Consider the following 16,106-nt stretch of genomic DNA (forward strand, 5'->3'; position numbering starts at 1 on the left):
CAATGATCACTTTAAATGTAAATGGACTAAATTGTCCAATCAAAAGAAGGATGAATGAATTAATAAACAAGACCCATCTATATGCTGATTACAAGAGACTGACTTCAGACGTAAGGACACACATACTGAAATTCAAGTATTGTAAAAAGATAGTGCATGCAAATGGAAACTCAAAGAAAGCTGGAGTAGATATACTTATATCAGCCAAATGGACTTTAAATGTAAAACTATAATAAGACACAAAGAAGGGCATTACATAACAATAATGGGGTCAATCTAGTAAGAAGATATAACATTTACAAGTATTTATACACCAAACATGGGAGCACCTAAATATATAAAGGAAACAAAAACAGATCTAAATGTAGAAATAGAAAGCAATATAATATTAATAGGAGACATTAATACTTCATTTACATGAATGTTTATCTAGACAGAAAATCAATAGGGGGGAGGGATCCCTGGGTGGCTCAGTGGTTTAGCGCCTGCCTTTGGCCCAGGGCGTGATCCTGGAGTTCCGGGATCGAGTCCCACACCGGGCTCCCTGCATGGAGCCTGCTTCTCTCTCTGCCTGTGTCTCTGCCTCTCTCTCTCTTTCTCTGTGTCTATCATGAATAAATAAATAAAATCATTAAAAAAAAAAAGAAAATCAATAGGGAAACATAGGCCTTAGATGACATTTTAGGCCACATGGACTCAATATATATATATAGAACATTCCATCTGAAGGCAAAAGAATACATATTTTTCTCAAGTACAAATGTAACATTCATTCTCCATGACAAATCTTATGTTAGGCCACAAAACAAGGCTTAGTAAATTTAAGGAGATTGAAGTCATATCAAGCTTTTCTGACTACAATGGTATGAATTTAAAAATCAATTACAAGAAAAAAACTGGAAAATTCACAAATATTTGTATGTTAAACAACACGATATTGGACAACCAATGGGTCAAAGAAAAAATAAAAAGTGAAATAAAAATATTTTTTTTATTGAGACAAATGAAAATGAAATGAAAATGGAAATACAATATACCAGAATGTATGAGATGCAGCAAAAGCCATTCTAAGCAGGAAGTCTGTAGTGGTAAACATTTACATTATTTGAGAAAAATCTCAAATAAACAACCTAGCTTTACCCTCAAGGAACTAGGAAAAGAAGAGAAATGTGAGCCCAAAGTTAGTAGAGGGGAGGAAATAACAAAGATCAGATCAGAAATAAATGAGACTAAAAAGATAGTAGAAAAGATCAATGAAACTAACACTGGTTCTTTGAAAACATAAATATAATGACAAATATTAAGCTAGACTCGTCATGAAAAAGATTACTCAAATGAAAGAGCAAACAGTAACAATTTGTACCATAAAAAACTAAGGATTATAAAAGATTACTGTGAATGAGTATACACCAACAAGCTGAGCAAACCAGAAAAAAGTGTACAAATTCCTAGAAATATACAATCTATGAAAACTGAATTAAGAAGAAAGAGAAATCCTGAACAGGCCTTTTTTTCTTTTTCTTTTTCTTTTTTTTTTTTCTTTTTTTTTTTTTTTTTTTGAGACTGGAGGAAAGGATTTATTTACTTATTTATTTTTTAATTTTTTTATTGGAGTTCAATTTGCCAACATATAGCATATCACCCAGTGCTCATCCCGCCAAGTGCCCCCCTCAATGCCCATCACCCAGTCACCCCAACCCCCTGCCCACCTCCCCTTCCACTACCCCTTGCTCATTTCCCAGAGTTAGGTGTCTCTCATGTTTTGTCACCCTCACTGATATTTTCACTCATTTTCTCTCCTTTCCCTTTATTCCCTTTCACTAATTTTTATATTCCCCAAATGAATGAGACCATGTAATGTTTGTCCTTCTCAGAATGACTTATTTCACTCACCATAATACCCTCCAGTTCCATCCACATTGAAGCAAATGGTGGTTATTTGTCGTTTCTAATGGCTGAGGAATATTCCATTGTATACATAGACCACAGCTTCTTTATCCATTCATCTGTCGATGGACACCGAGGCTCTTTCCACAGTGTGGCTATTGTGGACGTTGCTGCTATAAACATCGGGGTGCAGGTGTCCCGGCGTTTCACTGCATCTGTATCTTTGGGGTAAATCCCCAGCAGTGCAATTGCTGGGTCGTAGGGCAGGTCTATTTTTAACTCTTTGAGGAACCTCCACATGGTTTTCCAGAGTGGCTGCACCAGGTCACATTCCCACCAACAGTGCAAGAGGGTTCCCCTTTCTCCACATCCTCTCCAACATTTGTTGTTTCCTGTCTTGTTCATTTTCCCCATTCTCACTGGTGCGAGGTGGGATCTCATGGTGGTCTTGATGTGTATTTCCCTGATGGCAAGTGATGCGGAGCATTTTCTCATGTGCATGTTGGCCACGTCTATGTCTTCCTCTGTGAAATTTGTTCATGTCTTTTGCCCATTTCATGATTGGATTGTTTGTTTCTTTGCTGTTGAGTTTAATAAGTTCTCTATAGATCTTGGACACTAGCCCTTTATCTGATACGTCATTTGCAAATATCTTCTCCCATCCTGTCCGTTGTCTTGTAGTTTTGTTGACTGTATCCTTTGCTGTGCAAAAGCTTCTTATCTTGATGAAGTCCCAATAGTTCATTTTGCTTTTGTTTCTTTTGCCTTCATGGATGTATCTTGCAAGAAGTTACTGTGGCTGAGTTCAAAAAGGGTATTGCCTGTGTTCTCCTCTAGGATGTTGATGGAATCTTGTCTCACATTTAGATCTTTCATCCATTTTGAGTTTATCTTTGTGTCTTGTGTAAGAGAGTGGTCTAGTTTCATTCTTCTGCACGTGGCTGTCCAATTTTCCCAGCACCATCTATTGAAGAGACTTTTTTCCAGTGGATAGTCTTTCCTCCTTTATCGAATATTAGTTGACCATAAAGTTCAGGGTCCACTTCTGGGTTCTCTATTCTGTTCCATTGATCTATGTGTCTGTTTTTGTGCCAGTACCACACTGTCTTGATGACCACAGTTTTGTAGTACAACTGGAAATCTGGCATTGTGATGCCCCCAGCTCTGGTTTTCTTTTTTAATATTCCCCTGGCTCTTCGGGATCTTTTCTGATTCCACACAAATATTAAGATGATTTGTTCCAACTCTCTGAAGAAAGTCCATTGTATTTTGATAGGGATTGCATTAAATGTGCAAATTGCCCTGGGTAGAATTGACATTTTCACAATATTAATTCTTCCAATCCATGAGCATGTAATATTTTTCCATCTCTTCGTGTCTTCCTCAATTTCTTTCAGAAGTGTTCTATAGTTTTTAGGGTATAGATCATTTACCTACTTGGTTAGGTTTATTCCTAGGTATCTCATGCTTTTTGATGCAATTGTAAATGGGATTGACTCCTTAATTTCTCTTTCTTCAGTCTCATTGTTAGTGTATAGAAATGCCACTGATTTCTGGGCATTGATTTTGTATCCTGCTGAACAGGCCAATTTCTAGTAAGGAGATTGAATCAGTTATCAAAACCTTCCTAACAAACAAAAATCCAAGAGCAGATGGCTTTACTGGTGAATTCTATAAATCATTTAAAGAAGAATACCTATTATTCTCAAACTCTTTCAAAAAATAGAAGAGGGAACATTCCCAAAGTCTTTTATGAGGACAGCATTATGCTGATATGAAATTAACAACTCAGGAAACAGCAGATGTTGGCAAGGATGTGGAGAAAGGGAAACTCTCTTACACTGTTGCGAATGCAAACTGGTGCAGCCACTCTGGAAAACAGTATGAAGTTTCCTCAAAAATTTAAAAATAGTACTACCCTACAACCCAGCAATTGCACTACTAAGGTATGTATCCAAAGAATACAAACATAGTGATTTGAAGGGGCACCTGTACCCCAATGTTTATAGCAGAAATGCCCACAATATCCAGACTATGGAAAGAGCCCAAATGTCCATCGATAGATGAGTGTATAAAGATGTGGTACATACATACAATAAAATATTACTCAGCCATGAAAAAGTCACCATTCTAATGACATGGATGGAACTAAAGGGTATTATGCTGAGTGAAATAAGTCAGTCAGAGAAAGACAATTATCATATGATCTCACTTGTATATGGAATTTAAAAAAACATATGAACATAGGGGAAGGGAAGGAAAAATAAAATAAAATGGAAACCAAAAGGGAGACCAACCATAAGAGACTCTTTACATAGGAAACAAACTGAGGGTTGATGGAGGGGAGGTGGGTGAGGTCATGGAGTAAGTTGGTGATGGGCATTAAGGAGGGCATGTGATGTAATGAACACTAGGTGTTAAATGCAACTGATGAATCACTAAACTCTTACCTCTGAAACTAATAATACACTATATGTTAATTAATTGAATCTAAATAAAATGAAATGAAATAAAAAAAAGAAAATCCCAAAGATTCAACAACAAAAAGAAAATCCAAAGACTCAACAACAAAAATTCAGTAAAGTTGCAAAATATAATATCAATATACAGAAATCAGTTGCATTTTTATAAACTAAAAATGGAACATCTGAAAAAAAATAAAGGAAATCATACCATTCACAATAGCATCAAAAACAATAAAATACCCAGGAATAAACTTAACCAAGGAAAGAAAAATCTATATAATGAAAACTAGGAGGCTTTGTTGAAAGGAACAAAGACAACACAAACAAATGAAAAGACATTCTGTGTTCAAGGATTAAAAGAAACAATATTATTAAAATGTCCATACTATCCAAAGCCATATATATATTCAAAGCAATCCTAGTGAAATTCCAATATCATTTTTCTCAGAATTAGAAAAAAAAAAAAACCTGGGCAGCCTGGGTGGCTCAGCGGTTTAGTCCTGCCTTCAGCCCAGGGTGTGATCCTGGAGACCCGGGATCAAATCTCATGTCGGGCTCCCTGCATGGAGCCTGCTTCTCCCTCTGCCTGTGTCTTTGCCTCTCTCTCTCTCTCTCTCTCTCAAATAAATAAATAAATAAATAAAATCTTTAAAAAAATAGAAAAAGAATCCTAAAAGTTGTATGGAATCACAAAAGATCCTAAAATCAAAGCAGTACTGAAAAAGAACAAACCTAGATATATTACACATCCTGACTTCGAACTATACTACAAAGCTATAGTAATTAAAATAGTATGGTCTTGGCCCTTAAAAAAAATGCATAGATCAATGGAAAAGAATAGAAAGCTCAGAATCAAATCCCCACATATACGGTCAACTAATATTTGACAAGGGAGTCAAAAACACTCAAAGGACACTGAGTAATGTATAGAATTGGATCACTACATTGTACTTCTAAAATTAACCTAACGATGTATGTTAATTATACTAAAATTAAAAAATTTTTAAATCATAAATCAGATAAGAAGCTAATATCCAAAATATATAAAGAACTCATACAGCTCAACAACATAGAAACAATCCGATTAAAAGATGGGCACAAAAACTAAATACACATTTCTCCAAAGAAAACATCAATGGCCAGCAGGCATATGAAAAGGTATGCAACATCACTCATCATCAGGAAAATGCAAAATCAAAACCACAATGAGATATCACATCACAGCTGTCAGAATGACTATCATGGAAAAGACATGAAATACAAGTGTTGGCAAGGATGAGGAAAAAGGGGAACCCTGTGCAGTGTTGGTGGGAATGTAAGTTAGTTCGACAACTGTGGGAAACAGTATCAGGTTTCTGCAAAAAAAAGCAAAAATAAAACTACCACTTGATCCAGCAAATCCACTTCTAAGTATATACTCAAAATGAGGGGAAAAAAGGATATTAAAGAGATATCTGCACTCCCGTGCAGATAAAAAATCTCCCCGATATTTATTGTAGCATTATTTACAATACAGAAGACAGGAAAGAATGTAAATATTCCACCAATGGATTAATGAATAAAGACGATATGGTCTAACAGGGATACTTCTTATTACACTTCACAGATGCTGCATTTCTTACCAATTGAAGGTTTGTGGCAACCCTGCATCCAGCAAGTCTATCTGCCATTTTTTCCAACAGCATTTGCTCACTTCATGTCTCCATGTTACATTTTGGTAACTCTCACAATATTTCAAACTTTCTCATCTTTGATGTTACTGTTGTAATTATTTTGCGGTGCCATGAACCATGCCCATATAAGACAGTGAAACTTAATCTATAAATGTTTGTGTTCTGATGTTCCACCAACCAGCTATACCCCCATCCCTCTCCCTCTCCTCAGGCCTCCTTATTCCCTGAGACACAACAGTTTTGAAATTAGGCCACTTAATAAACCAAAGATGGTCTTTAAGTCTTCAAGTGAAAGGAAGAGTAGCATGTCCCTCATTTTAAATCATATACTAGAAATAGTTAAACTTAGTTTAACCATTTGAGGTTAGGCATGTCAAAAGTCAAGAGGCTGAAAACTAGGCCTCTTGCATGAAATTTAACCAAGTTGTGAATGCAAGGAAAAGTTCTTGAAAGAAGTTAAAAGTGCCACTCCAGTGAACACATGAAAGATAAGAAAGAGAAACAGCCTTATTGCTAATGGAGAAAGTTTTAGTGGTCTGGATAGAAGATCAAGCCAGCCACAACATTCCCTGAAGCCGAAGCTTAATCCAAACCAAGCCCTCACTCTTCAATGCTGTGAAGGCTGAGAGGGGAGAAAGCTATGGAAGGAAAGTCTGAAGCTAGTGGAGGTTGGTTCATGAGGTTTAAGGCAAGAAGCCATCTCCATGGGCAGCCTGGGTGGGCAGCAGTTAAGCGCCTGCCTTTGGCCCAGGACGTGATCCTGGAGACCCGGGATCGAGTCCCACGACGGGCTCCCTGCATGGAGCCTGCTTCTCCCTCTGCCTGTGTCTCTGCCTCTGTCTCTCTATATGTGTGTGTCTCTCGTAAATAAATAAATAAAATGTTAAAAAAAAAAAAAAAGAAGCCATCTTCATGGCATCAATGTGCAGGGTGGAGCAGCAAGGGCTGATGTAGAAGCCGCAGCAAGTTATCTGGAAGATCTAGCTAAGATATTTAGTACAGGTGGCTACTCTGAGCAACAGATTTTCAACGTAGATGAAACATTCTGTTCTACTGTGGGTAAAATGCTATCAAACAGCACCACCTGCTATAGAGAAATTGTTCCTGAAAGGAAGAGTCAATCAATGTGGCAAACTTCATTGTTGTATTCGTTTTTTACTTCAAGAAATTGCCACAGTCACCCCAACCATCAGCAACTACCACCCTGATCAATCAGCAGCCATCAACACTGAGGCAAGACCCTCCACCAGCAAAAATATTACAACTCCCTGAAAGCTCAGATGATGATTAGCTTTTTTTAGCAGTAAATTATTTTTTAGTTAAGATATGTACATTGTTTTTTTAGACATACTGCCATAGCACACTTAGTAGACAACATTATAATGTAAACATAACTTTTTTTAATTTATTTTTTATTGGTGTTCAATTTACCAACATACAGAATAACCCCCAGTGCCCGTCACCCATTCACTCCCACCCCCCGCCCTCCTCCCCTTCTACCACCCCTACTTCGTTTCCCAGAGTTAGCAGTCTTTACGTTCTGTCTCCCTTTCTGATATTTCCCACACATTTCTTCTCCCTTCCCTTATATTCCCTTTCACTATTATTTATATTCCCCACATGAATGAGAACATATAATGTTTGTCCTTCTCCGACTGACTTACTTCACTCAGCATCATACCCTCCAGTTCCATCCACGTTGAAGCAAATGGTAGGTACTTGTCGTTTCTAATGGCTGAGGAATATTCTATTGTACACATAAACCACATCTTCTTTATCCATTCATCTTTCGATGGACACTGAGGCTCCTTCCACAGTTTGGCTATTGTGGCCATTGCTGCTAGAGACATCGGGGCGCAGGTGTCCGGCGTTTCATTGCATCTGTATCTTTGGGGTAAATCCCCAGCAGTGCAATTGCTGGGCCGTAGGGCAGGTCTATTTTTAACTCTTTGAGGAACCTCCACACAGTTTTCCAGAGTGGCTGCACCAGTTCACATTCCCACCAACAGTGTAAGAGGGTTCCCCTTTCTCCGCATCCTCTCCAACATTTGTGGTTTCCTGCCTTGTTAATTTGCCCCATTCTCACTGGTGGGAGGTGGGATCTCACTGTGGTTTTGATTTGTATTTCCCTGATGGCAAGTGATGCAGAACATTTTCTCATGTGCGTGTTGGCCATGTCTATGTCTTCCTCTGTGAGATTTCTCTTCATGTCTTTTGCCCATTTCATGATTGGATTGTTTGTTTCTTTGGTGTTGAGTTTAATAAGTTCTTTATAGATCTTGGATAAACATAACTTTTATATGCACTGGGAAACCAAAACATTTATTTGACTCACTTTATTGCAATATTCACTTAATTGTAATATATCTGTAACTGAACTCTCAATATCTCCAAGGTATGTGTGCATATATAATGAAATATTATTCAATCCATGAGAATGAAGGAAATCCTGCCATTGGTCACAAGGTGGACTTTGAGGACATAATGCTAAGTGAAATAAGTCAGGAAGAGAAAGACAAATACTGTATGATGTCACCTATATGTGGAATCTAAAAAGAAAGCCAATCTGGTAAAAATAGAGAGTAGAAATGTGGTTTCAGGGGCTGGAAGATGAGGTAACAGGAGTGATACTGCTTAAAGATACAAACTTGCAACAAGTAGATAAATTAGCCCTGGAGATCTAATGCACAGAAGAGTGATTATAGACCACAGTACTGCATTATTAACATCAAATACCCTAAGAGCCTAGATCTTAAGTATCCCCACTACAAAAAGAAATAATAATTATATGATGTGACAGACATGTAGCTAAGGCTACAATAAAATCACATTGCAGTACATAAATGTATCAAGCTGACATTTATATACCTTAAATTTACACAATGTTATATGTCAAATATATTTCAATTTTTAAAATTGAATCAGGTTAGATTTAAAAATATTTTATCTTAATATAAATCACCAAGTCTTAGAATATTGTTTCAATATTTTGCCCTTAATCCACTAAAATTTATTTTTTTGAATGGTGAGATATAAAGATTTGATTTTATTTTTGACAAATGGATGGCCAGTTCTTCAATATCACGTATAAATAAAGCACTTTTTTACCACTGGCTTAACATACACAATACACCTGTATATACACAGGTGTGTTTCTAAATTCTTTTGTTCCATTGAACTTTTATGTCTTTTCTTGCACCAATACTATCCTGTTTTAAAGTGTGCTAAAGATATAAATGCATAACTCACTTAAAAATAAATATAAAACATAAAAGATGCTCAGATTCTCTAACAATTGAAGACACGTGAATTAATGAGTTATAGTTTTCCCAGATTTATGATATTTATTTATTTATCTATTTATTTATTTATTTTTAAAGATTTTATTTATTCATGAGAGACACACAAAGAGAGAGAGAGAGAGAGAGGCAGAGACACAGGCAGAGGGAGAAGCAGGCTCCATGCAGGGAGCCTGACGTGGGACTCAATCCCAGTTCTCCAGGATCATGCCCTGGACAGAAGGCAGGCACTTAACCGTTGATCCACCCAGGGATCCCCAGATTTGTAATATTTAAAAGATTAATAATACCTCAGTTTGCAAAAGTATAAAGAAATAAATGACCTAACTGATGCTCAATGACAGTAGGAACTGAGAATAACCTTTTTGAAAGGAAATTTAGCATTACATACTTATTTTTAAACCTTGCACTTCAGAAAATTTAGTCTACAAAAAAATGTTTCACAAAACATTTGTAGTAGCAAGAAATGGTAAATAACTAAGTGTTAATAGGACTGGACAGTAAGGCAAATATGGCATAGCCATACCATGAGCTATGTTGAGTAGATAGTATTCAACACAAAGGGGAATTATTGAATCGGACAAGGAAAAAGTGTCAACATTAGTTAGAAGAAATAAATTCATTGTGTGTCAACTTAGGAGAAAGTGTATAGGTTACCACGACCATGGGAGGAAACAGAGGGAACAGAGAAACAGAAGTGTGAACTCCATGATGTTTGTTTTCTGGCTACAATAAGGATAAGCCAGGAGTCAGTGGGAGTTCAGACAGGGAGAATTAAAATTTTAGTAAAGGCTCAACTTCATGTGCAACATTCCTTGTTGCCCTGGCAATGGCACCTCCACATTTTGTAAAGACATTGCAGTGAGAAAAATCACATGCAAATAAATCAAGTGGCATCTAGAGGTAACACAACTTGTGGTCTAGTTAGCTCCATTTTGGTAGGAGGCCAAAGTCACAGTTAGGTGACTTTGAATCCCAGATAAAGGATGAGTATTACTCACAACAGGGCTATGCTGAACCTGCATACTTGATTCCTATAATGATAAATGACCATAATTATCAATCATAATAAATAACATGATTAATAAACAATATTACTCAGGACCTGCATTTGTTCTTTAAAATTAAAGCCCTAATAGTCCATATCCAGTGACTGATCCAAGTGGAGGCATAAAGACTCTGCCTTTGTATTCTAACTGGAACAGGTCTGAAGGGGCATTATGTCTTCAGAACCCCAGCAGGGTTGGCTGAGCCTTCCCTGCACCCAATTTGTTCCTTTCTATTCCACAGGCAGTGATCTGAAGTGTACTCCCTCCCTTAATAAACTTTCTAGGTACTATACTCCCCCTCAGAGTGTACTTCTTGGGAAAACCAACCCGGGACACTATTTAACAGAATTGTATAACTTCATTTACAATCACATACATCATTTTATTGTCCGTTGGCTTTAAGTCACACAGATGTGAATCCTAGAAATAGAGTTTGAGATATACTAATAGCAACAACTCTTGTGTCTCTGTTCTTTCCTTAAATTACAGATTTTTCCACATCTGTCTATTCTCTGAGCTGGTTTTGTAATAAGCAAACACATGCAAAGGGTGCTCAGCAAGTTTAACTAAGTTAACAAGACAATCATAAATATATTTTACTAACTTTCATGATTCCATAGTGGCTCATGTGCTTTTAAACATTCTTCCTTTCCATTCAATAAAATTTGTATTAATCCTTTGTGGTTGTTATATGAAGTTGGCTTGGTAAAGCTGACTGATTTCTTTGTAATATTTGTAAGGCTTATTTAAATACTTCCTCTATCCTGCTCTTTAAATAGTGTTTGATAGTATTTCCTTACAGAGTTTCTTAACTTAGCCTACAACTAAGAAAACAAAAACAAAAACAAAAAAATACAAAACCCTCATTTGACAAATAACTGTGCTAAGGGCCCCAAGGGGTGAAATAAACTGTCTGAAGATCACACAGCTAGTTAGGGACACAGCCAGGACTAGATTTTATCTAATGCTCTTCATTTATACTCCAATTTCCTTCTGCAAAGCATTTACATGTAAATTACCTTATAAAAACATAGCATTTGGAGTTAGAGCATTCAGGTTCTTAGCCCAGTTTCAATAATTTTTGCCATATTATCTTGAGCAAGATGATTACTCCTATGAAAGAAATCTCCTCTTCAATGGAGACAATGATAATATACCTATTTTCCTTGCTTGTTATAAAAAACACCAGATATGAAAAATAGCATAACAGATGTTATTTTTAAAAATAAATTTCATTATTAAAGAAGTAGTTTGGGGGGATCCCTGGGTGGCGCAGCGGTTTGGCGCCTGCCTTTGGCCCAGGGCGCGATCTTGGAGATCCGGGATCGAATCCCACGTCGGGCTCTCAGTGCATGGAGCCTGCTTCTCCCTCTGCCTATGTCTCTGCCTCTCTCTCTCTCTCTCTCTCTGTGACTATCATAAATAAATAAAAATTTTAAAAAAAAGAAGTAGTTTGGGGAATTTTTTTCTTTATATTACTTAAAAATAATACTAGGTTTCTATAAATTTGACTATAATACAAGAATTTTTAAAAGTTTTTATTTAAATTCCAGTTAGTTAACATACAGTGTAATTAATATTAGCTTTAGGTACACAATATAATGATTCAACATTTCCATATATATATATACCTAGGGCTCATCACAAGTGCACTGCTTAATGTCTATCACCCATTTAAACCCATGCCACCACCCACGTCCCTCCTGGCGAGATCAGTGTGTTCTCCATAGTTAAGAGTCTCTTTCTTGGCTTGCCATTCTCACTCTTTTTCTCTTTTCCCTTTGCTCATTTGTTTTGTTTCCTAAATTCCACATATGACTGACATCATATGGTATTTGTCTTTCTCTGACTTACTTCACTTAGCACAATACCCTCTAGCTCCAACCACACTGTTGCAAATGGCAAGATTTCATTCCTTTTTATGGTTAGGCAATATCCCATTGTATATATATACCACATCTTCTATAATCCATTCATCAGTAGATGGACAAGGGCTGTTTCCACAATTTGGTTATTGTAGGTGATGCTGCTATAAACATCAGAGTGCATGCATCCCTTTGAATTAGTATTTTTGTTTTATTTTTTAAAGGTTTTTATTTAGTTAAGAGAGAGAGCACATGAGCAGGGAGGGGAAGATGGGGAGGATGAAAGAATCTGAGGCAGACTCTGCAGTGAGCACAGAGCCCTTTGTGGAGCTCGATCCCATGACCATGAGATCATAAACGGAGTCAAAATCAAGTGTCAGACACTTAACCGACTGAGCCACCCAGGTGCCCCTGTATTTTTGTATTTTTGGGGTAGAGATCCAGTAGTGCACTTTCTGGATTATAGACTAGTTCTATGTCTAACTTCCTGAGGAACCTCCACACTGTTTTCCAGAGTGACTGCACCAGTTTGCATTCCCATCAACAGTGCAAGAGGGTTCCCCTTTCTCCACATCCTAGCCAATACCTGCTATTTGGCTGTTGTTGATTTTAACCATTCTGACAGGTATGAGGTGATATCTCGTAGTTTTGATTTGCATTTCCCTGATGATAAGTGATGTTGAGCATCTTGTCATGTGTCCATTGGTCACTTGCATGTCTTCTTTGAAAAAGTATTCATTCATGTCTTCTCTCCATTTTTTATTTGGATTATTCATGTTTTAAGCGTTGAGTTTTAAACATTCTTTATATATTTTAGATACTAACCCTTTATCCTATATGCCATTTGCAAATATCCTCTTATATTCTTTGTTCAATAATCCTTAGAATGACAATCCTATATAAAATATCATTTTATAATTCCCCTACCGGAGCAGATTACAAGTGAATTTATCTATCATATTCAAAAACATAGTGACTTATGTTATAGCCATATCTCTTGCTTAAAATAAAAATTTGGCATTATCCAGTTTAATCACTTGCATTATACAACAGAATTAACTCTGAATTTTTGACTATACACAAAAATCAAATCCAATGTTGGTGGATGAAGATTTATCACCATTGACAATATTATAAAATACACTTACAGTTCTGAAAGTAATTTCTAAAGAAAAGCACTAAATGTTCCAGAAGACTTCAGAATTCTTAGAAAAAAACAATCTTTAGTTGACATTTATTATTAATATGCTGGTCAATGTCTTCCTGAGGCACATGGCTTATTCTAGATATAGAAATGTTATTTGATTCATTTAAAAATGTGACTCATTGTTTTATAAAATGTGACTAAAAGTAAATTTAAAGGGTTTATGTTACTCATCTTTCAGTTCTAAAGGGAGGCCAAAATGAGTACAGATGCATAATTCAGCTTATACAATAAGGAAATCATCCAGAAGTGGACAAAGCATAAGGGTCAGAAGGGTAGTACCACTCTGCACAATCCAAGGTCATCAATGAATAAAGCTTAAACATTTAATCCAGGCAGTTCTCTGTTTTCAAACTTTTCCCTTGATTTTGCACCAGGCTTGCTGGTGCTATGCTTTGTTGGGTAAGTCCTTCATAGATGTTCTTTCCTGAGAGGAAAAAAAACAAAAACAAAAACAAACAAAAAAAAAACAGGCTATAAAGAGAACAAAATAACAGAATAGAAGAACTAGAGAAGAGGAAACAGGAATACAAAAGAAGAGCTTTGTATGCAGCTAACCTATATTTCACTTTCTGGATAACATCAATGTATGTAGATGTTAGTCGTAAAACAAATCTGTTTTTATTGCATACAGCTTAGAAACCTACATTATCTAATAAGTTTATCAGGGGATTAATAAATTCTAGTTAATAATAATTAGAACATGTTATATGTAATTCTTCCTAATATACCAAAAATCTAACCTTGAGACTGTAAGTAAGAAGCTGAATGATGCATTCTATTAGCCAATAAATTTATCACTAGTGTCTTTATAAAAAAAAAGGCATATTTTCCTTCACTAATTGACTCAGATGAAGCAAACTTTGTTCTCCTTCACTAAAATGTTGCTATTATACCTCTCAAGGAGAGCTAATTAAAGATTTTATATTCATGAAAGCACAATGTGACCCAAAAAACTATGAAGTTGATGTTATTGACAGAATTATAAGCATGCCCAACTCAGTTTATAAATGGAGATATTTTTGAAGCCCAGAGGTCTACACATAATTTACCAGTAATTATCTGTTTAATTTACTAGTCCCAGGACATAATATCAGATTTTCTAAGAGAGAATGATAAAGAGCTTACTTGTGACATCCTCTTTACGGTTTTAAAAGAACTATGTGCATATGGGTAGTTTCTACCTATGTACAGAGCACAAGACACACATAGATTCTTATTCTTGTTCATGTTTCTAGTATTTTGATAACAAGTAAAGATTTAACCACAATGCAGAGACAAGAAATCTTTCCATCAGTCACAATTTTAAATTTCATTGCGAACCTCAAGTAAAAATTAGAACATTAAAGTTGCTGACAATATTTACAATCCAGTCATTTTTCAAATAGTTTCTAACAAAACAAATGTGGCATTTTTTATATTTGTCTCTGTTTTAGGGAATTTCTCACAGACAGCTTCATTTTTAAAAAGCAATAATTTTATCTGTCACTCTTTTCCTGGCAATTATTTTGGGGTAACCTAAATGTACTAAAAATGTAAACTCTTCTTCAATGGTAGTACTTATAACAAGTATAATTCTTATCCTTTAAGAAGGAACACTGATAATTTTTATTAAAAATGACAACAAAACAACTTTATGTTCAGGGATACACAAATCAAATAAAAACATAATAAATTTGGCTAAGTTATTTGTCAGTTCGTCTCTCTACTTAGTTCAGAATCCCTTAAAGTGGTTGGACTAATGTCACCAGTGGTTTGGAATTAAGACTCCAATTGTTTGAATTATTCCTGTTTCTTATAACTAAAATGATTCTCTTGAACCCTATTTTCCCTTACATTTCCTATGTGAAATAGCACTGCTGTCCTTGCCATTATTCAAGTCAGACATTAGTCTCAACTTTTCCCTCACATTTGTCTCCAAGCCCCTCTGTCTTTAAATCTCTCACAATAGCATCCAGAATACTATTAAAAATGACAAGTAGAGGAACTCCTGGGTGGCTCAGTCAGTTGAGCATTCGACTCTTGATTTTGGGTCATGATCTCAGGGTTGTGAGAGTGAGACCCACATTGGGCTCCACACTGGGCATGGACCCTGCTTGGGATTCTCTCTCTCCATCTCTGTCCTGCTCTCCACCTCTACCTCCACCCAAAAGAAAGACAGGTAGAGGCTAGACCAAAAAGGAGCTTGTAGAGATAAACCTTCATGCTTCTGGCATAGGGGAAAAAAAAAAAAAAAAAAAAAACACAGTTAAAACTGGGATACTTACGTTTCTTAAAGAAAAGAAGTTCCAAAAAGCCAAAAGGGTTCTTGAAGGAGAAAGCACTGGTTTAGAGAAAACAGTACAGTGCAGAATCATGAAAGTAAAGATGAGGTTTTAAGGAATAGCTAATCAACAGCATCAAATATGGCCCCAAGTGTAAGGAAAATAAACACACAAAAAAAGCTACTGCAGTGGTCTAGAAAATCCCAAAATGTTTTGGGAGAGATTAGCTTCTACAATATGACAGGGATATATGTCAGGATGCAGGAATTGAAAGAAAAGTAATTGGCAGGGACATGATGAAGACCAATGTTAAGAACTCATCAATGGGGAAAAGCAGGAGAATTGGTTAGAACCTAGAAGTATATGGATAAAGATAGAGGTGTTATAATATTCATCTTTT

The sequence above is a fragment of the Canis lupus genome, chromosome 35, assembly GCF_011100685.1.
Source record: "Canis lupus familiaris isolate Mischka breed German Shepherd chromosome 35, alternate assembly UU_Cfam_GSD_1.0, whole genome shotgun sequence".
NCBI classification, from domain to species: Eukaryota; Metazoa; Chordata; class Mammalia; order Carnivora; family Canidae; genus Canis; species Canis lupus.